Source organism: Neofelis nebulosa, chromosome 6 (assembly GCF_028018385.1).
Source record: "Neofelis nebulosa isolate mNeoNeb1 chromosome 6, mNeoNeb1.pri, whole genome shotgun sequence".
In the NCBI taxonomy this organism is placed as follows: Eukaryota; Metazoa; Chordata; class Mammalia; order Carnivora; family Felidae; genus Neofelis; species Neofelis nebulosa.
In genome coordinates this window covers 105,186,329-105,206,873 of record NC_080787.1, presented here as the reverse complement: position 1 = coordinate 105,206,873, position 20,545 = coordinate 105,186,329, and positions in this window count along the sequence as shown.

Genomic DNA, 20,545 nt, shown 5'->3' with positions numbered 1-20,545 from the left:
CAATGAGTGAAATCAAATATTATTGAAATTATAATTATTGTATTTATAAGATCATGCATGTTTCCTTTTTATGAAGTGTTTATGTTCTCAATGCATTTATAATGAATATTAAATTATATTTGTGATCCAAATGAATTATTTTTATGCTGTGCTGTAATACCATCTATAATGTTAAATCTTTCTATAATATTAAATGAGAATATTTTTCCTGATCTGTTTCTCTAGATTTCATTACATTTTAATATAGTTTTGCTCATTGTCTTCATTTAGAAAATCTAAAGTTTATGCACACTAATTTGTTAATCTATTTCATAGAGAATGCTTTTTAAACTTAAAGGTAATACAAAGAATATATTCTGTGTGTCAAAACATACAGTTCAAAGGTAAACAAAAAAGCACACAACAATCACAAGAACTTGCGTGATAAAATGCTAACATCTTTTTTTTAACTTTTTGAAAAATGTTTATTTGTTTATTTTGAGATAAAGGGAGAGTGAGCAGGGAGGGGCAGAGAAAGAGAGAGAGAGAGCATCTCAAGCAGGCTCTGCGCTGTCAGCACAGAGCCCAACATGGGGCTCAGTCTCACCAACCTTGAGATCATGACCTGAGCCAACATCAAGAGTCGGTTGCTTAACCGACTGAGCCACCCAGGTGCCCCAGCATTAACATCTTTTCTGTCACATTTTCACACAAGTTGAAACTAAAAACCACAGTAGATAAAAAGACAAAGGAAAAAAAAAATCTCAAAAGGAGAAATGAATGCAAGCCAACAGGTAGAAATACCTTTATTTGTGCCAATAATCAAACATGCAGATTTGAAGCAGAATTAGCTACCGTCCATTGCCTACCCACAACCTGGATGTGACAGGGCAGCTGAACCCTCCAGGTCCACGTTGTCAGCCCCTCCCCCTTCTGCCTCCAGCTGTACTATTGCAGAGACCAGAGGACAGCACTGGCCAGAGACAGAAGGCAAGACAAACAGACTAGGTATGTAACTACCTCACTCCTGCCTTGTGGGAACCAACATACATAAACCGTGGGAAATGCAAATAACAGCCAGAGGAAAAGGAGGGGAAAATCTGGCAGAAAAAGTAAGGAAGCTCTGAGATGGGGACTTCATGTTGGATAAAGAGCAGAAGTTTCACAACTGAGCTGAATTCAAAACTGCTTAACTCTTCTGCTTCTCCAGATTAAAAGAAGCGTAGTCTTCCCATGCCCAAGAAGGGATAAAGAGGTCAAGAAACGTAAGCAGTTACAAGAATAAAGCATGTCCTATCAGTGTGGTCACTGTTGGGTTGTATCCTATATTTATATATCATTACCCAAGATTTTATTTTTTACTGTGAATAGTCAATCCTGTCAAGATGCATTTGAAAGTGGGACTCACATGCACCGTTGGAGAGAATGAGATGGCCGCCACAGTGCTCCGAGTTCCCAGCTTCCCCACTGGTCTCCATGGCCCCTGACTGCCTAACTGTGGCAAGGTTAATTTTTCATCCCATCCCAGATTTTCCATCATCTCTTGATATCTAGCCTATCTTCCCTTTGCCCATAAACAGCTCTCTCCTTCCCGGAGTTCAGTCCCGAGCCCGCTATGTCTCCAAAAGGAGGAGATTCTCTCATTTCCCTCAGAGGTCCTTAATTGTCTGCTCTCTTACCACCATTGACAGCGAATCTATCCATTCTCTTGGTGGAACTCCACATCTCTGTACTAGAAGTTGGGTTTGTTCCAGGCTTCCACTAGGACAAGCGACCCCACTGTAGTACTTCACATCTTCTCCGAAGCAACTGTGTTTTGGTTTATTCCCCATCCTTAGGACTTCCCAAGACCAGCAAGCAGGTAATTGTCTCAAATCAACATACTCAATGACTTCCCTCCAGAAAGACAGATTCCCCCCAAAAAGTGAAATTATGATTTTATCCTAGATAATCAAACTTTTTAAATGATCAATCCATTCTTCCCTAATTGTAAAGGCCCAGTGTCTCCTACATCTCACGACATAAAAATTTCTTAAACAATAATGAAAATAGCTACCATTGATCTGGAGTGCTCATTTTCTGACAGGCAGAGTATTAGCCAGTTTTTACATAATTTTCACATTTCACTAGCAAGAACTGAGCTTTAGATAAGTTCATATGTTATGTTTCTATTTCACAATTATTACTTCAAAAACTAAATAGCTTATCTAAATTTCGTAACATAAATTTGTGAGCCAGTGAGAAAGATGTCAGTATCCACTGTATATAGACAAAGAAATAAGCGGTTCGGAAAGATTTCAAAATTGAGTTACCAGATGTTGCCTAACTAGTTAGAATTCAGCCGATCTAATTGCATAGCCCTTACTCTTTTCTGTCTGTATTGAGGCAGTCTTTATTGGGAAGGTTATTTCTTGGTGCCTTCTCTGTGATGATTCCTTTGAGGAAAATATGTCACGTTTATTGATGATTTAATAGTGGTTGATATTAATTAATTTCGTTATCAGGACTACCAAAGAAAGGAAAGTTCTAGAATATGCCTTTATTGTAGCAGGAGAAGCCACAGAATTCTCTACTGAAGGATTCCTGCTGAAAACTCACTGATTTTGCTAACAATGATGGTGTTTCCAAGCTAAAATACAATGTGTTTACATTTTTTCCTTGGTTGAAAATAGATCTTTTAGAATCTGCGTATGGAAAATGTACTCAGTCTTTTTTAAGAGTCTATTTCTGTTTGATAGATCATTTCTCTTTCATAAACATAATTTCCATTTGAAATCAGATATCTTCCTTTGCACTAGAATCCTGTGTTCACATTCCTGGTCTTCCTGAGTGCTTAAAATATTCTCTGAGCAAAGAAACAATCCTAAATAAATAATTCACTGCACTGCTTTCACGAACACTAGATTTTAATTAGCTTTTTATTTGTTTGTTTACATGTTTGTTTATTTCTCTGCTTGCTCTTTGGAGGAGAGCCCAGTGCAAACAAGGGTTAATGTAAAACCTTCAATTTTTTGTAAAAGGAGCTTTCTTCTTTGGATCTGAATAACAACATATCTGTCCTGCAAAATAAACCACTCAACTGTCTCAGATATTTGGGAATGAATGCTTATCCACTAATTGGCTTCAGCTGTTTTTTCTCTTCATTATTTGAACTGAGAAAAACAGCTGTTTTGGCAAATGGTTAAGCCCTAAGTCCCATGGTTAGTGATTTATGCACTTCAACGTGCTAATGGATGCCTTCTAGAGCAGGGTTTTGTTTATTTGATTGTTACAAGCTATAGTTAATGAATCATGACTTTCTTTAGACACACAGTGAACCCAATCTCATGCAGCAAGCAGCTCTTAATCTGGGGGGGTTCATGGTCAGATATTTTTTCCAGCTAATGATAATTTGCTTGATTTTACCTCTCCAGCATAACAAGAAAACGAGGAGAAATTGGAGACAAAGATTTATGTTTTTATGAAACCTGATGTGCTTCCAAGTGAGCGGGGAGTCGGTTAGAACACAGTACAAGTGGGGGAGAAAAAGAAAACAACACAAAACAACTCGTCTTTTGAAGTGGGTGAGCTAGCCATACTTCTTGTGGAGTTTTTCTTTGAGCAGGCTCATTGGCATTGGGTTACATTCATCTCTTAGGGCACTGATTTAACTGGACTGGGATGAAATCATTACTTATCCAGAAAGGCATTTTCTTAGTACTATGATCAGAGGAGGTCAATCACAAATGCTGATGCTTTCTACAATTAAAATAACTTCTGTTATCCCAATAATAGTAGTAGTAATAATAAGAATAATAATATTTTTGACTAGGTTTGATGAGCTATAATCACAATCACAGTAAGCCAGAGATTAAAGCAATGAACAAAAGAGGAAAATTTAAGATTAGAGATTTTATTTTCAAAATCTGAGGTCTTCAAGCAGATTTTTTTTCTTTTCTTTTAATGTTTTATTATTTATTTTTGAGAGTGAGAGAGACAGAGCACAAGCAGGGGAAGGGCAGAGAGAGAGGGAGACAAAGAATCCAAAGCAGGCTCCAGGTTCGGAGCTGTTAGCACAGAGCCTGATGCGGGGCTCGAACTCGTGAACTGCAAGTTCATGACCTGAGCCGACGATGGCCACTCAACTGATTAAGCCACCCAGGCGCCCCAAAGGAGATTTTCCTTAAATCATGCTTAGAGAGTTGAGATGATACTTTTCAAAGATTTTTGGTATAGGTCACTTCAATCGTCTCAAGTAACTAATTCTAGCCTTTAATCCTTGATGTCAGAAAATTATCATCTTCCCTGACAAGATTCATCTGATTTTTGAGCAGTTTATCTCTCATAGGAGGATACCATGCTACTATTTGACAGAATATTAGAAGTCTAATAACTCAAGGATGTTAATGTGTTGTCCACATATAGAAGCAGGCAAATTGGCTGAAAATTGAATAGTCTCAAGTTTTTAGAATATTTTTAAGGTTTTGGTTTTGCATGTATGCCATGGCCCTGCCCTGCCCTTGTTTTTGCCTCTGCCCTAGTTATGCCCAGTCAGAACTGGTTGGGATGAACTTGCGGGCATACAGTTAGGGGAGCAAAGAGGAGAACAACCGAGAACTGGAGTTCACAAAAAGGACTGAGAATCACCAACCTGGAGATCAGAATCATCAGATGGTGGCTCAATTGTTATTGACTAAATATTAATGACAAGGATGAGTCTTGGAGTTTGAAGGGGTTGGAAATGCTAATTTACATGACAATCACACATAAGGGCAAAGATGAAAGAAGGATGAATGTGGCCAATTTGAAGAATGGAATAGATTTTCACGTGTTTTATTGGTGGACATGAGTGTCAAGGGGCATTTGTGAATCTCATGTGTACATTTCCCTTCCTGCTCCTCGAGCTCCTCTCTTCATCCTTCATCCAAACAGAATGGAAATCCAAGTGTGCCATGGGACCAAAAGTAAAAAGTACAGGCATAAATAAGTACAGTAGGTCTTAGGATGCTTGATGAAAGAACAAAACTCCTTTGGAAGCAAAGGAAGAAACACATCATTGAATTCTGTCCACATAGCATGTCCTGTGTTGAACACTGAATCCTCCAAATTCATTTCATTTCTGGAACCTCAGAATGTGGCTTTACCTGCAAATAAGATCTTTGCAGATGTAATTAGTTAAAATGAGGTCGTTCCAGATTAAGGTGATCCCTAAATTCAGTATCCTTAGAAACAGAGAAGAGATGTGGAAACAGATACACACAAAAAGAAGCTGGCCATGTGACAACAGAGGCAGAAATTGAAGTGATGCTTCCACAAGCCAAGGAATGCCAAACATTGCTGGCAACCACCCGAAGCCAACAGATGCATGAGAGGACCCAGCTCCACAGCCTTCAGAGAGAGCGCAGCCCTGCCTGCATCTTGATCTTAGACTTCTAGCCTCCAAAACGGAGACAATAAATTTCCATTGTTAAGGCACCCAGTTTGTAGTAGGTTGTTATAACAGCCCTAGGACATTAATTCATGGGGAATGGCAGGAGGTGTGGACCTTCAGCAAGATTAAGTGATTCTTTGGTTTAGGCAGAGAACCCAAAAGCATGAACAGTGAATGATAAATTCTTATAGCAAAAGACCTAGACTACACTGGACTCCTAATGTCAAAGACATATAAACAAAAGAAGGGACAAATTATAAAGAGGAAAATGTTCTTAATATGTAAGAGACATATAGAGATGTCCTCAAAACGTAAATATCTCTTATAAGAAAAAGTGAGTTCTCTAACAGAAACTTACAAAAAAATTTTTAAAAAGAAATTCAAATTAAAATGCAATATATTTTAGGGGCACCTGAGTGGCTCAGTTGGTTGAGTGTATGGTTTTTGATTTCTGTTTGGGTCATAGTCTCACAGTTTTGTGAGTTTAAGTCCCACAACGGACTCTGTGAGTTCAAGTCCCCTATCGGACTCTGACAGTGCAGAGCCTGCTTGGGGTTCTCCCTCTCTCTGCCCTCCCCTGCTCGCATTCTCTCTGTCTCTCTCAAAATAAATAAATGAACTTTATTTTTAAAAATGCAATATATTTTCTCTATTTAATTGGTCATCAAAGATGGGGCAAATTGCTAAATCTATTATTAATAAGAGTGTAAGGAAACAGACCCTCCATACTGTGATTCAGAGTATGATTCCCCAGGTCTTTGTTGCTGATTCACAATTAGAAAGACACACAAATTGAAAGTTAAGAGTTTAGAAATGCTTATAACAAATCAATCTTGCTATCAAATCCCAATGAGCTATTGGTAGACATGTCTGCTTGGGAAGGGAGACAAGCTTGTCTGCTCAAAGTTACATGGTAAGTCTCATGTCTTCTGAACTGCATACAAATCAGGAAAATAGGACCATCTTTCAACAAGCAATATTTTTCCCAGCTTTATTGAGATAGTACAGACAAATGGCATGTGTAGGTTTAAGGTGTACAATGTGATGATTTGATACATGTACATATTGTGAGATGATTACCACCATAAGACTACACATCCCCTTACATAATTACCATTTTTTATGGTGGTGATAACTTTGAAGCTATACTCTCTCAATAACTTTCAAGTATATAATATAGTTAATTATAGTCCCTGCGCCCTGTGTTAGATCCCAATTCTTAGTCATCTTAGAGCTGGAAGTTTGTACCCTTTGACCAACATGTTCCCATTTTCCCCACCCCCCAGCCCCTGGCAGCCGCCATTCTACTCTTTTTTTTTTTTTGAGTTTGGCTTTTTTTTAGATTCTACAGATAAATTATAAAATATAATATTTGTCTTTTTCTTTCTGACTTGTTTCACCTAGCAAAATACCCTCAAGATCTATCTATCTATCTATGTTGTTACAAAAAGCAGGATTTTTTTCTTTTTAAGGGCCAAATAATATTCCATTGTATATATGTATGCATGTATATATACATATCATTTATGCCACGTTTTCTATCTCTAATCGTCTCTTCATGAACACTTAGGTTGTTTCCATATTTTGACTACTGTGAGTGATGCTGCGGTGAACATGGAGGTGCAGATATGTTTCTGAAATAGTGATTTTCTTTCCTTCAGATAAATACCCAGCGGTAAAATTCCTGGATCATACGATAGCTCTATTTCCAGTTTTGTCTAGTTTCTCAAACGTAAGTCAGAAACATATATATAAAATATTAAAGATGTAAGTAAGCATTTACATATTAAAACTTGTATATTTTACAATCAAGTTTTTTTTGAGAAATACTTATATCATTTTTTCTTTAAGTTTTTATTTAAATTCCAGTTAGTTAACATACAGTGCAATATTAGTTTTAGGTGTATAATATAGTGATTCGACACTTGCATACAACACTACCATCAGTTTATTTTAAATCAAATCTATTTTTTAATTTATGGCTCAACATTATTAGCTAAAGGAGAGAAATTATATTGATATTACTTATTTATTTTGTCTTAGAGAGAGAGAGAGAATGAGCAGGGGAGCGGCAGAGAAAGAGGGGGACAGAGGATCTGAAGCAGCCTGTGTGCTGACAGCAGAGAGCCCGATGGCAGGGCTTGAACTCGTGAAATGTGAGACCATGACCTGAGTCAAAGTCAGATGCTTAACCAACTGAGCCACCCAAATGCCCCTACATTATTTTTAATTCTAGTGGCAAAACAGTTTTCATTTACTTTTTTGTAAAGGAAAACACCTTTTTCTGGATGTGAAAGGAGTCATAAATCAAATAATCATTGTGTAAATGATTTTGAACAAATAGAAACTGTTCACTCAGGTGTATGTTCCTTCATATACATGTTGAGCTTTGTAGCTTTATTTAATGATGAAATGTTAACACAATAGTGTGTTCTTTATGGTAGTGTATTAGCTAATAAGTTAAGAATGCAATCCTTAAAACTTAAGATTTATATATAAAATATAAGGAAATAAGTTGAAAGTAAAGAATTTTTCAAAATGAAGAATATTGATTAATAACTTTACTAAAGCAGATGTTTAGTGTTTCACATATAAATATTAGTCCTTTTTAGGTTTCTTTCCTTTAAGTATGTATTTTTTCCATCATGATAAGTGTACTCTTTAATCCTCTTTGCCTACTTCACTCACCCCCTCCCTCCATCTCCCTTCTGCTAATTATTAGTTTTTTCTCTATAGTTAAGAGTCTGTTTCTTGGTTTCTCTCTCTTTTTTTTTCTTTCACTCATTTGTTTCATTTATTAAATTCTACATATGAGTGAGATCATATAGCATCTGTCTTCCTCTGACTGACTTATTTCTCTTAGCATTATACCCTCTAGCTCTATCCATGTTGCTGCAAATGGCAAGACATCATTTTTTTTTATGTCCGAGTAATATTCCATTGTATGTATATACCACATATTCTTTATCTGTTCATCTGTTGATGGACATTCAGGCTTCTTCCATAATTTGGCTGTTGTAAATAATGCTGCATTAAACATGAGGGTGCATGTATACCTTAGTGCTTTTGCATTTTGGGGGTAAATACTCAGTAGTGCAATTACCAGATCATAGGGAAGTTCTATTTTTATTTTTTTGAGGAACCTCCATACTGTTTTCCACAGTGGCTGCACCAATCTGCATTCCCACCAACAGTGCAAAAGTGTTCCCTTTTCTTTAGATCGCTGCCAACATTAGTTGTTTCTTGTGTTTTTCATTTTAGGCATTCTGATGTTGTGTGAGGTAATATCTCATTGTAGTTTTGATTTGTATTTCCCTTGTGATGAGTGATGTTGACATCTTTACGCATGTCTGTTGGCAATCTGGATGTCTTCTTAGACAACTGTCTGTTCATATCTGCTGCCCATTTTTTTAAATTGTATTATTTGTTTTTGGGGTGTAGAGTTGTATCACTTCTTTATATGTTTTGGATACTAACCCTTTATTGGATATTTTATTTGCAAATATCCTCTCCCATTTAATAGATTGCCTTGTAGTTTCATTGATTGTTCCTTTGCTCTGCAGATACTTTTTAATTTGATACAGTCCCAATAGTTTATTTTTGTTTTTATTTCTCTTCCCTCAGGAGACATATCTAGAAAACGTTGCTATGGCCCATGTCAGAGAAATTATTACAGCCTGTGTGATCTTCAAGGATTTTTACGGTTTCAGGTCTCACATTTAGGTCTTTAATTAATTTTGAGTTTATTTTTGAGCATGGTGAAAGAAAGTGGTCCAGTGTCATTCTTTTGCATGGAGCTGTCCAGTTTTCTTAACACCATTCTTAAAGCAGCACTAAAATTTGCAAAGTTAAATAGCCATATGAAATAGCTGACACAATTGGTTAAAAATTACATTAGTAGGAGATTGTTTGTTTGTGCATGTTGGGTAAATCGGGACAAAGAATTAACCTTAAGCACTACTTTGCAATGACACAATAGCTCTCTCTACCAATTAGAAACTAATTAATTATATGGCAGACTGGCTCATAAAACTAATAAACTAGCAAAGCATTTTTCAAAGTCATTTGAAAAAAATACACATACTACAAAGATGGAAATTATTTTGAGTATATGGGTAACCTGAACATATTAGGGTTATAAAGGGAAAATCTTTTTCAGTTCATTGCTAATAAATACAAACATATCTAATTGTATAAACTACAAAGGATTGCACTGTCAAATAATATTTTAATTTTGAGTAGGAATACCTTCTGATGATACAGTTGCAAAGAAAGGAAATATTCTGAAGTAGAAGCCAGACTAAGATTTGAATATAAATTAGTATAATACTTCCTTCATTTTAGGAAAATCTTGCATAAAAATAATGTTAGATTAACTGAACAATATGCCTAGCAATGTAATAAAATATATGAAGTAGATAAAAAGTGTGTTAAATTCAAGGTTTTTCTTTCTATAAAACTATCAGTCTCCTAATCATAAACAACCGATATTATATCCTGAGGTATAACGATTATCAAAGGAAACAGCTCTTTGGGGAATTAGGGTAAAAAAACACAGTTTGGTCTCAACATTTTAGATTCATGAAATATTCAACCAGATTGACTTATTTGTCTATCTGGTATTTTTAATGATCTTAATACTTCCCTACAAGGAGGAATACAAAGTGTTTTTCAATGGCCGATCAAAAAGTTAAAACCAAAATGTGGAACTTTGGAAAAACACAATTTATGCACGATGTGATGATACGTTACATAATTTCACAATTATCAGTGAAGTAGGTAATGATCTTGATATTGCACATCTGCCAAAAGTTATCACCAAACATCTTCTAAATTTGATATCACCTTTGATTTTATTTTCCGTAAAAGAGCAAATTAGTCTCTCAACTCAGGACACATCAAAATTAATCACAAGGTCAAGGTAAAAAGATTAAATTAGAGACATAAATAAAATAATAATGTAGCTATGATATCAATTTACACATTCTGAATACAGAGACTATATGCTCTTTTAACTGATGTTTATTACCTATCTATACACACACCCACACATCTGCACATACATGCTAGAAATTTAAAAAACAAAGACAAAGTAGCTCCATGATGTTCTTTTTTTTAATTTCAAGTTTTTATTTAAATTCTAGTTAATTAACACATATGGTAAAATTGGTATCAGGAGTGTAATTTGGTGATTCATCACTTACATATAACATCCGGTACTCATCACAAGTGTCCTCCTTAATGCCCACCACCCATTTAGACCATCTCCTGCCCACCTGCCTCCATCAACCCTCAGTTTGTTCTCTATCGTTAAGAGCCTCTTATGGTGTGCTCCCTTCTCACTTTCCCCGCTTCCCCTGTTTTGTTTCTTAAATTCCATATATGAATGAAATCATATGGTATTTGTCTTTCTCTGACTGACTTACTTCACTTAGCATAACACACTCTAGCCAGCCCTGTCATTGCGAATGGCAAGATTTCATTCTCTTTTATGGCTGAGTAATATTCCATTGTAGGCATATAACACATCTTTATCCATTCATCAGTCAATGGACACATTGGCCCTTTCTGTAGTTTGGCTATTGTTGATATTGCTGCTATACACATCACAGTGCATGTGCCTCTTAGAATCTGTATTTTTTTAATGATCAAACATAAGTAAAATTAAGTCAAAAGCTGGCAAAATGTCTCAGGATTCTTTCTATAAAATGCTCTAATTAGGAAAAGGAATAGATCCAAACTTTTGTTAAGGGAATTATGAAAAATCTCTCAATTAAGCAGTGGGCATTTTTAAAAAAAAATTTTTTTTAACGTTTATTTATTTTTGAGACAGAGAGAGAGACAGAGCATGAACAGGTGAGGAGCAGAGAGAGAGGGAGACACAGAATCTGAAACAGGCTCCAGGGTCTGAGCTGTCAGCACAGAGCCCGACGCAGGGCTCGAACTCACGGACCGTGAGATCATGACCTGAGCCGAAGTCGGACGCTTAACCGACCAAGCCACCCAGGCGCCCCAAGCAGTGGGCATTTCATTTTGAGAGTTGATTTATAGAATAAAACATATCCATTGAAAAACCAGAAAGTCGCTGGCTTACTACAAATAGGAAACTAATGTGATAACTCAGATATGATTGCCTATCAGTGCTTCCCAAACTATGGACCAGAAGCCATCCCTGTTTTTGTAAATGAAGGGTCTATTGGATTATATCCATGCTCATTCACTTAGCTAGTCTATGGCTACTTTTGCACAACAATGCAGAATTGACTAGTTACAAGAGAGACCATCAAGCCTAAGATATTTACTATATGACCCTTCGTAAAAAAAAAATTTCCTCATCCTGGTCTAGGTTCAGTTTTTAAATTCTCATGCTATTTCATTCATTTTTAATGCTATATATTGATAATGACACAGAAAGTTACTTTCTCATTATACATCATGAGAGAATATGCTGATCAATACTGCTTTTCAAAAAAAATCTATAATAAAAGAAATGTAAATTTAAAAGTATTTTATGTGAATCCTTACATCACGAACATGATATTTGACATGAATTATTTTTAAATCTATATTTACAGGAATTAAATCATACTTATAGAAAACTAAAAACTATTTTTTTAAAAAATAAGACCATCTTAAGATAGATTCATGAGCAAATGCGTACGTATATTTTTTTTCTTCATCATCATCATCAGCAGCAGCATTATCATCAGCATCATATCACACAAGGAGATGGACTCTGATTTTTTTAAAGTTGCTTTTAATGCCCTCAGATTCTACTCTTCATGGATTGCCGTCAATAAACAAATCTCTGTACTAGGCAATTACTACACAAAAATTTATAATTTTTTTTCTATGCCCTGCAAAGCTTTGCATTTGGTTTGAAACACAAAATATACACTTAAAAAATAAGCAGTGATACAGGGCAACCACGCTGAATGACATGTATCTTGCAACAGATGGAAGAGCTCACCCCAAACAGGGAAAGGAGGAGAGGGAATCCCAAGCGGACTCTGCACTATCAGCACAAACCTTGACAGGGGGGCTCGATCATATGAACTATAAAATCACGACCTGAGCAGAGAGCACGGGTCAGATGCTTAATCGACTGAACCACCCAGACGCCCCTGGAATATTTCTTTTTTTAACATCTCATTTAAAATGTCAAATTATATATATATATATATATATATATATATATATATATATATATATATCAGCAGAGAAACTAATGCTCGACTAAAGATGGGCCCAGACCACAAGGTTAGTATGTGAAGAAGGCTGATAAGCTCAGCACTGCTGACTGCGATGTTCATCATACTAAATAAGATGGGTTTTTCCATAATTTGGCTATTGTGGAAAGTGCTGCTATAAACATTGGGGTACAAGTGCCCCTATGCATCAGCCCTCCTGTATCCCTTGGGTAAATTCCTAGCAGTGCTATTGCCGGGTCATAGGGTAGAACTATTTTTAATTTTTTGAGGAACCTCCACACTCTTTCCAGAGTGGCTGCACCAGTTTGCATTCCCACCAACAGTGCAAGAGGGTTCCCGTTTCTCCACATCCTCGCCAACATCTATAGTGTCCCGATTTGTTCATTTTAGCCACTCTGACCAGTGTGAGGTGGTATTTCAGTGTGGTTTTGATTTGTATTTCCCTGATGAGGAGTGACGTTGTGGATCTTTTCATGTGCCTGTTGACCATCTGGGTATCTTCTTTAGAAAAGTATCTATTCATGTCTTCTGCCCATTTCTTCACTGGGTTATTTGTTTTTTGGGTGTGGAGTTGGGTGAGTTTTTTATAAATTTTGGATACTAGCCCTTTATCTGATATGTCATTTGCAAATATCTTTTCCCATTCCATCGGTTGCCTTTTAGTTTTGTTAATTGCTTCCTTTGTAGTGCAGGAGCTTTTTATCTTCATGAGATCCCAATAGTTCATTTTTGCTTTTAATTCCCTTGCCTTTGGAGATGTGTCAGGTAAGAAATTGCTGTGGCTGAAGTCAGAGAGGTTTTTTCCTGCTTTCTCCTCTAGGGTTTTGATGGTTTCCTGTCTCATATTAAGGTCCTTCATCCATTTTGATTTTATTTTTGTGAATGGTGTAAGAAAGTGGTCTACTTTCATTCTTCTGCATGTTGCTGTCCAGTTCTCCCAGCACCATTTGTTAAAGAGATTGTCTTTTTCCATTGGATATTCTTTCCTGCTTTGTCAAAGATTAGTTGGCCATATGTTTGTGGGTCCATTTCTGGGTTCTCTATTCTATTCCATTGTTCTATGTGTCTGTTTTTGTGCCAATACCATGCTGTCTTGATGATTACAGCTTTGTAGTAGAGGCTAAAGTCTGGGATTGTGATGCCTCCCACTTTGGTCTTCTTCTTCAATATTACTTTGGCTATGTGGGGTCTTTTGTGGTTCCATACAAATTTCAGGATTGCTTGTTCTAGCTTCGAGAAGAATGCTGGTGCAATTTTGATTGGGATTGCATTGAATGTGTAGATTACTTTGGGTAGTATTGACATTTTGACAATATTTATTCTTCCAATCCATGAGCATGGAATGTTTTTCCATTTCTTTGTATCTTCTTCAAGTTCCTTCATAAGCTTTCTATAGTTTTCAGCATACAGATCTTTTACAACTTTCGTTAGGTTTATTCCTAGGTATTTTATGCTTCTTGGTGCAACTGTGAATGGGATCAGTTTCTTTATTTGTCTTTCTGTTGCTTCATTATTAGTGTATAATAACACAACTGATTTCTGTACATTAAATTTATGGAGAGAGCCTAAATGTCCATCAGTTGACGAATGGATAAAGAAGATGTGGTTTATACATATGAAATGGAATACTACTTGGTGATGAGAAAGAATGAAATCTGGCCATTTATAGCAACGTGGATGGAACTAGAGAGTGTTATGCTAAGTGAAATAAGTAAGGCAAAGAAAGACAGATATACCATATGTTTTCACTCATATGTGGATCCTGAGAAACTCAACAGAAGACCGGGGTGGGGAGGGGAAGGGGGTAAAAGAAGTTACAGACAGGGAAGGAGGCAACCATAAGAGACTCTTAAATACTGAGAATAAACTGGGGATTGATGCGTGGTGGAGGGGAGGGGAAAGTGGGTGATGGGCATTGAAGAGGGCACCTGTTGGGATGAGCACTGAGTGTTGTAAGGAAACCAATTTGACAACAAATTTCATTAAAAAAAATAAATATACCGATATAAAAACCCACCAGGGAGAAATAAAAATAAAATAAAATAATAAAATAAAATAAAATAAATAAATGAATAAATAAATAAATAAATAAATAAATAAGACGGATTTTGTTGAAGGAGAGGGGCGTACTGTGAAATGGGTTTAGAAAAGTAGAAAGATTTGGGTCAGAAGAATCTAAAAGATCAAAAGTTTACAGTACAAGGTTGGAAAAACAATTGACAATCCTAGGCAAGAGAGAGGAACGTCCATTCCAGGAGATGAATCATGCTGCCATTGGAGAAAGTGCAGTCCTGTCTGAAAACCTTTCAATTCAAATGTAGCTTTTGGGAAAGGAAAATGAATTTTCATCATAATTCTTTAAGGAAAGTTTCTGTTTGGTAAGCTTGTACCAATACAATGATGACTAAACGCAGTGAAGAGACCACCTACGGTTTTATTCTGTCTTGAAAAGCTGGTAGTATGTTCATTTCACCTTAAGTTAGCTATTTGCTTTCTTACGGGTCCTGTGGGTGTATTTATAGCTCCCTCAGGCCCCATTTTGAAAAGATCCTTTCAGATTCTGTCAGCTTATTATGAGGATAATTCATGTTGAAGTGACCCTGACCTCTGATGTCAGGTCCTCCCTTGTTCCTTGACCCATCCTTTTCCAGTATTTGGGACCATGGGCCAAGCTTTGCCATAAAAGGAAAAAGTTAAGGAAGGAATAGCTCAACCACTTAGGGACTCAGCCAACCATTAGTCTTAGCTGCTAATTTTCCTCTGATCTTCTCCGTTTGTAGTCTCTGTTTCTTTATTTTCTTTGCTCTGATAGAACTGTGGTCCTGATAATCTCCTCAAGACCCTAGTCCTTTTAACTGTAGGCCCTCCAGTCTCATGCTTTATTCTAGTCCTTGCAAGGATGAGCATTCAGCACCTATAATTGCCCTTCAGCAGAAGCCCCACTACGTGCAGTCAGGTCTTAGTGCTAACAGCTTGCTGCTAAGGTCTTTCTCCCATTCCTGGGTAAACTGCAAATGTGCTCTAGAATGATGTCACCCTTGAAATTTTATTCTGAATTTAATTCTTTGTGTCTTGTATTCTTAATCTTTTCCTATTATATTTATATATAACAAACCAGCCCACACTTTCAGGCTTAAAACAACAGACCTTTATTTCTCATTCATGCATCTGGGGATTGGCTGCGGTGAGTCTGCTCCAGGCGGTGGGTTGGGTACAGGTGTGTTCCATGTGTCTTTTCACTCTAGGACCTTGGTGAGGGGTGCCTAGGTGGCTTGGTCGGTTAAACGTCCGACTTCGGCTCAGGGCACGATCTCACGGTCCGTGAGTTCGAGCCCCGCTTCGGGCTCTGTGCTGACAGCTCAGAGCCTAGAGCCTGTTTCAGATTCTGTGTCTCCCTCTCTCTCTGCCCCTCCCCTGTTCATGCTCTGTCTCTCTCTGTCTCAAAAATAAATAAACGTTAAAAAAAAAAAATTTTTAGGGCTTTGGTGAAAGAGTTGCCCCCATCTATGATGTAATGATGTCATGGCAGAAGGGCAAAAAATGGGGGCAGAAGCACAGACTGCCTTCTAATGCCATGTTCAGAAAGTACATTGTCAATTCAGCCACTTCCATTTGTCGGAGCGAGTCGTAAGACCAGGCCAAAAGCCAGTGGTGTGAAGAAATATACTGTGTGCATGGGGAATGCTATCAAGGAAAGAGAAGGGAGGAGAACTGTGAACAAGTACCACAGTCTACCACAACACATGTAAACTAAGTTCTCTAAAACCAGACGATGGTTGCTTGACGTAACTTGAGAATACATTCTTAATGCTTCGCTTTGCACATGGCCAAACAATCAGCTTTTTCAAATAGTCTGGAAATAAGCTTAACTAGAAGACATACCGTTCCATTTTATATGATGGATCTTTCCATAAGAATCTGTTGAATGTGAGTACAAGCCTGAAATTGTAGGTAGTATTAATGAAACAGTGATGGGACTGGTTGTGTGTGTGTGTGTTTTAGAATTGTTAGAGTTTGGTCTCAGTCTGCTGCCTTGCCTGCCAGTAACCGCATGCATCAGTGTTTCTCAATTCAGTATGCATTTCTTTAGTAGAAAAGGGTAAATGTAGAAAGGTAAAAATTCCTGGGATCATTTCTGGGCTTTTTAACTTAATAACACGATACTTCTTCCATTCATTTATTTTTAACTAAGTTCTTCTGCTAAAACAGTTGAATTCTAGGAAATCAACCTTTGCCTTTTAGCACTTTGCACCAAAATGAAGTGCAAAGGAAAGAGCCCTTTGGAATTTGCACTTTTTAAGTTTATTTATTTATTTTTTTAGTATTCTCCGCACCCAGTGCAGGGCTTGAATTCATGACCCACGTGACACGGAGATCAAGCGTTGCACGCTCTTCAGACTGAGTCAGCCAGTAGTCCTGCATTTGCATTTTTTAGCTTAATTCTTCTTTTTGTATGGTGGGGGAATTTAGGAGAAACTGTTTAATGATATAATGAATAATATCAAGCTAATCCACAGAAATAGACCCCAAAAGAACCTTAAGAGCTCACCAAGTTGATATCAAGCTTCCCTCCTTACAGCTTATTATCATGATCTCTTTTCCCTAGGACAGAGTTCACATTCTTTATGTGTTAGTAGTGACATTCTCCAATTTGCCAGCATTTAAAATCTTATCTTACTAAATAAAATAAAACAGAAGAACATAAAAAGAAATGCTTACTTAAAAAAACCACGTGCTTATTGGCTATCAGGCTTTTTTTTGTTTCTTATGTAATTTGGCTATAGTATAAGAATATTTCTTAAAAGCAAAGGACAAAACTTAAGCATGTTTGCATAAATTCACATATTTGCACATTTACCACCAGAATACTATAGAAACAGTTATTCCAGGAAAATATAAGAAGAACAAGAAAAATGTGTTTCTTTATCCAAAGATACATAAATATAGGATCTCAGGATATAACAAAAAATCCTTAGAAACCGAATTAAAACCAAGGGAAATTTTTCATTTAGGGAGAAAATTAAGCTAGAAATTGTCTTTGTGGAATGGTTTCCATCAACTTCCTAAAATAAATGGTAGACCTGGGGCGCCTGGGTGGCTCAGTCGGTTGAGCATCTGACATTTGATTTCACCTCAGATCATGATCTCACAGTCTTGGGATGGAGCCCCATGTAGGGCTGAGCATGGATCCTGCTTGGGATTCTCTCTCTGCCTCTCTCTCTGCCCCCACCCCTACCCCACTTGTGCTGTCTCCCTTTCTCTCTCAAAATAAATACATAAATATTTAGTTTAAAAAATAAACAATATACCTTAGTGTTTGCTCCTTCTGATATTCAAGATCTGGTGTTTTTGGTCTCGTATGTGTTAAGAAAGAAAAGGAACTTTTACTCAAAATTAATTCAGCTTCAGGAGATATCAATGCCATATTTAAGAACACACACACACACATACACACACACATGAACACATGTACACATACACACATGTACACACATTGGAAAGCTTTTTAAGTCCTCTAGATTTTCCCAAACTCACAGGACAAAACTTTCTTGAATGATAATAATTGTGATGAATAATATTTTTCAGAAACAAAGAAAGGTAAGCCCTCCTTACTCGGAACAGGAAAGTTATATAGTAGATTCTATAATTTAAAACAAACATAAAACAAACAACTAATAGCTGTTCCAAAGGTACTATTTGTTCTTTTATTTACAGAATCCCGTTTGATTTTACATTTGAAATTTTTCAAATGAGAAGTGGAATATGGACACATTTCCCTTCTATCTCTACCAAATCAGTGGACTTAATGAGATGGTTACAAAATCTATCAGTATGGCAAATGAGAACTGTGTAATTAAGGATGATTAATAATCATTTAAGTATTTAAAAATTCACATTTAATGATGCTAAGTCTCCCGTTTGTTCATCATCTATAAAGAGGCACTGGGATAGATATTTTTTTCATATTGTAATCCTCACAATAATCCAGTAGGTAAATATTATTATACTCATCTTATAGATGGGGAAGCTAAAATAAAATGAGTGGCTTCTCCAAATCTTTTAGCGAATTAGTGTCCTGTGTTCTTTCTATTACACAATGGAATCTGTAAGGAGGTGAATTATTCATTCCCTATTCCAATTACTTGTGGAAGATTGTTATGGCAGTTTATAGTTGTTTTTGAGATTTGGTACCTCTCCTAAAGTGTCCATAAGCTCCCTTTTCATGTTACCATCATCTGTTAGGTTTTCTACCATAGGTCTAGACGTTAACCTTGAACAATGGAAAAAACCTGTAAATTAAAGTAACAGATACGATGACAATTGCAGTTTTACCTCCCTAGCTGTGAGAAAATGCTGTCTGTCAGTGTCAACCACTAATCCTATTAATTAAAAATAAGAAGCAGCTACCATATTTCATTTCAGATCATATCAAGTGTGTAAGATGCCCTTTACATTACCTAGTCTATAAATAAAATGTGAAGATGTTTATATTGACTTGTTTCCATAGTGATGGAAGAGTCTACCCTTGAGTTGTCAAGGCGATGTGCAGTAGCCTAGCAAATTGGACAAGCACAGGAGCTATTTGTCAAGTATTAGGTTTAAGAAAAGTCAGAATAATCCAATAAGAGGTGGCCTAGCTATAAATAGAAGCATGAATCTCAGAAAGTGAACATTTGGTTTTAGTGACCCGCTAGCATCACTTCTTTCCGTGAAACAAATGTAGAGCCATAATAAGAAAGCATAAGACAACATGGTCATCCAGGTAGCCGTGTTATCTTTACATTAACAATGACATCGTTTCTCCAGAGTAGCCAAGCTTTTGTTGTAGAAGAGCAGTCAGAGCTCTCCTAGCTCTCAGGCTTAGTTGGCATGGGTGAAAAGCTGACCAACAAATTCGATACCCATTTTTAAAAAAAATTTTTTTTAACGTTTATTTATTTTTGAGACAGAGAGAGACAGAGCATGAACAGGGGAGGGGCAGAGAGAGAGGAAGACACAGAATCTGAAACAGGCTCCAGGCTCTAAGCTGTCAGCACAGAGCCCGATGCGGGGCTTGAACTCACGGACCGCGAGATCGTGACCTGAGCCGAAGTCGGCCGCTTAACCGACTGAGCCACCCAGGCACCCCTCGATACCCTTTTAAAAGGATTTACTTTGAAATCAACTGAATCCTCAAGTACGAAAATGAGAAAAATTCCTCGGGTGAGTTGTGGCAGGAAAATCATTGAGCAAACAACATGTATTGTCTCTCTGTTTTGATAGAAGTGTAAATTAAACAACGCACAATTAATTTTTCTATTTTTTGGCACACGGATGCTGGTTATAACTGCCAGGGTTGTTGGGACCTGCCACAAGAAAAACAAATGAACACAACATACCTCTTTAAGTTCTTCTAGTACTTTAATTTTGTTATTAATACATAAATTGAAACAATGAGGTCAAAAAAGGAAGAACCCTTTTTTTTTTTAATTTACTTATTTACTTATTTATTTATTTCTTTTGAGGGAGGGAGGGAGGGGCAGCGAGAGATGGAGGGAGAATCCCAAGGTGACTGCACGCTCAGCCTGGAGCCTGACACAGGACTTGGTCTCAGGACCATGAGATCATGACCTAAGCTAAAACCAAGTGTGGGATGCTTAACTGACTGAGCCACTTAGGCACCCTTATTTTTTCAGAACCAGTGGGTATAGCAATTTAGTCCTGCCTGACTGACAGAATAGATGACACTCATCTTTAAGCAAATGTTATGGGAAGATGACTATAGTTCACACGAGGAGAGAAATAGCAGACTAAGGAAATTACTCCGTTATTGGCAATAAAAACAGGCCGCAAAGGACTATCCAGCTAAAGCTAAAGCAGCAAGTTGCTTCCTAACAAAACTCAAAAAGAAAAAGAAACTTGTTGGTGACAATGACTTAAACAACTACAATAACTAGAATTCTTG